This window comes from Triticum dicoccoides, chromosome 7A, assembly GCF_002162155.2.
Source record: "Triticum dicoccoides isolate Atlit2015 ecotype Zavitan chromosome 7A, WEW_v2.0, whole genome shotgun sequence".
Taxonomy (NCBI): domain Eukaryota; kingdom Viridiplantae; phylum Streptophyta; class Magnoliopsida; order Poales; family Poaceae; genus Triticum; species Triticum dicoccoides.
The window spans coordinates 103,470,026-103,473,353 of record NC_041392.1 but is presented as its reverse complement, the minus strand read 5'-3'; positions in this window follow the sequence as shown (position 1 = coordinate 103,473,353).

Genomic DNA, 3,328 nt, shown 5'->3' with positions numbered 1-3,328 from the left:
GTTATCAGGAAATGACGAACCAATTAAATAGGCCGAGATATAGTTAATAATGATTGAAATTACCTGTTGACTATCCCCTTCACGATGGTGTAGTCACTTGCTTTCTTAAGTAGTGAGTCTAGTACTTCAACTATTCCTTCATCAACTTTAATGATTAACAAGATCCAGTGAAATCTGCATGCACACACGTTTGCATGTCTTAATTAAGCGGGCATATGTAAGCAAAAACATGTAGCTAGCTAGTAGGCAAAAACAGAATTTGTAGTACAAGATAGTGTGACTCACTCGAAGTTGTAAGGAAGTAGTATATCTTCATTGTATTTGAGGCGCTTGAAGAACTCTAGCATGCTTTCCTCTACACTTTTTTCGTAATATGGATCTAATTTCCATGTGTATTCATTAATGGTATTTGGGTCAACGAACTCAATGCCATAGTGTCCACCTTTTTTCATTTCATAAATCTTCATCCTGCATAATACCACAGAAAAGAATATAGTGAGGATAATTACAGGTAATGATTGATCAAAATGATCACTAGAGCTAGCTTGAGACTTAAATTACAGAAAGAAATCACTTACAGACAATAGCAACTAACGATAGATTTGTCGAGTGCGTCTTGATTGTATAGCTGAAATAGTTCTGAATACTCAACGGTCGCAGCTTTCTCATGGTAGTAATGATCCTTCTTAACATTCACCATGAGGGATTCTTGATTGGAAATCTTGGTAATGTCCATGTACCATTGATGCAATTCATACATTCTCGTTGGGAGCTACTTGACCTCGTCTGGCTCGACCAAAGGTTGGCCCCGGACATATTTCCATTTTATTTCCTCCTCTCTAGTCGGAGACATGGGCTCGATATCGAGGAGTTGTCCAACAGTGATCATGAGCGTTTCAGCCTGCTCAATATGCTCCTCAGTTTTTACCACATCACCCAGCCCGGGAACGTTAATGGTTTGCCCACAATAATATTGGGCGTGCCTACTCTCATGTGTTGTTGGCACAACAAGCGGGGGGATTGATTGCGCCGCCTATTCTCCCAGCTGGGGAACGGTTTTACCGCTCCTTTTGCCAGCTAATTTGCTCGAGCTCGAGCTCGCCTCTTTCTGTAGACGTGCTCGATTTAACTTCTTGATGTGGCACTCATAGTCTGTGTCAACAGGCTTGGGAGCTGGTGCTCTAGCCATACGAATGAAGTGGTCAATCTTTTCCTCAGGCACTTTCTCCCTTGGCGGCGGTGGCGGTTTCGGTGCAAAATGGGCTTCCACCTCGGCCTTCGATATGGCTACATTTTCCTCCTCGGACTTGTCGTAAGGCCTCTACGGAAGAGGCGCGAGGCTTGGACCATATTGAAATCGCTTGCCTCCACCTGTACCTCCAGTACTACCTCGACTTGTACCGCTACGCACCATAGCTGAGGCGGCTCTCTTCCATGATTGCTGAGGCGGCGAAGACGGCTGACGTGGCTGAGTTGGAGGAGGAGGAGTGGCCTGAAGCTGTGCCGGACTTGGAGGAGGAGTGGCCTGAAGCTGTGCCGGACTTGGAGGAGGAGTGGCCTGACGCTTTGCCGGACTTGGAGGATGAGGAGTGGCCTGAAGCTGTGTCGGACTTGGAGGAGGAGTGGCCTGACGCGTTGGTGGACTTGGAGGAGCGGGAGTCTGCTGACTTGGTGCGGACTTCGACGAGGAGTCGGGTGACGCGGTGTTGGTGGCCTTCGAAATATGATGCAATCCTTTCTCCATAGGATGATACGATGGTTGGCCTCTCCCAGTGTGTGCTCATCATCACCTCCAGGAATGTCAAGCTCTAGCCCCGAATATTGGTCCACCACCTCATCAACCAAGACACGAGCATAGACCGCTGGAATCGGGTTGCAATGGAAGGTTGCCTCGGGGGGATTTGTAAAAGCAAGGGCATCCGCCACCTTCATGGATATGTTCTTCATTTTGAAGTGTAGCTCGCAGTTAGTGTTCTCCATGATGTCATCCACTGGGTAGCTATCCAGCAATGCGTTGCCCGGGGCGGAACCCACGCTGCTTCTTGGCATGGATGGGACGGTGCTATCCAATGCTGGATCATTCGCTAGCTGCTGCAGCTGCTGAGACCCCCTTTGCTGGCTAAGTGAGTCGATCTGCTCATGCTGCCGCTGGAATTTGACTGCCAAGTCCGCGTGCACTGATTCTAGGCCTTGAAGGCGTTCATAGTCTAGCTTCCTCTGCTCCTCCTCCATCTTCCTCTTCTTCTCCTCCGCAATCTTCTTTCTCGCACGGGTTCTGTAGTCGGCGTTCCAGTCCGAAAACCCCTCATACCACGGAATAGCACCCATGCCTCGTGTTCTTCCCGGGTGTTCAGGATTTCCCAGGGCACGCGTAAGCTCGTCGTTCTCTCTGTTGGGCTGGAACACCCCCGATCGAGCCTCTTCTATTGCAACAAGTAGCTTATCTTCGGCTCCGTCCAGACATGCCTTCTTCGAAACTTTGCATGTCTTTGGGTCCAACTCCCCCCCCCATGCACATAGAACCAAGTCCTGCACCTGGGGGGCCAGCTCAATGTTTCTGGAGTGACACCTGCATCCTCCATCTCTTTCTCAGACTTATCCCACTTAGGCATTCCCACCGCATAGCCACCTGGCCCCAGCTTATGGAACTTATCCTATTTCGCGGCATTGGCCTTATTTATTCTCGACCATTCCTTAGATAATTCTGAATCCTTGAATTTCACGAAATCGTCCCAATGAGCACTTTGCTTCTCCAGTGTTCCCTCGAATACTGGAGTCTTCCTTCCTCCCTTGACGTACTTGGCCCATTCACGATTCTTGTGGTTTTTGAATTCAACCGCCATCTTCCTAGGAGCAGCGTCCTTGACTTTCTCCACATCTGCATCTGTGAAATGATCTGGTAGGGTGAAATGTTCCATGAGCGTTTCCCAAAGCAGAAGTTTTTGTCTGTCGTCGACAAAAGTAACTCCTGGACGTGGCTTTGCTGGCTCTCTCCATTCTTGAAGGGAGATCGGGAGTTGGTCCTTCACAAGAACTCCGCACTGACGAATGAACTTGTCCGCAATCTTCTTAGGCGCTAATGGTTCACCATTAGGTTTGATGGCCTCGATATTGTACTTTATGCCCTCCTTCAACTTTTTGTTCGGGCCTCGTTTCCTGTTGCCTAAAGATTTGCTCGATCCGGATGGTTGAAAGAAGAAAGATCGATTCGTTAATATATCTTCAAGTCATTTAAAACATGTGATGATCACCAGATGCCTGCTTATATAAATATATATACCTTGCCGGTCTTTGTTGTTTCAAGATCAACATTTTCTTCGTCATGTTC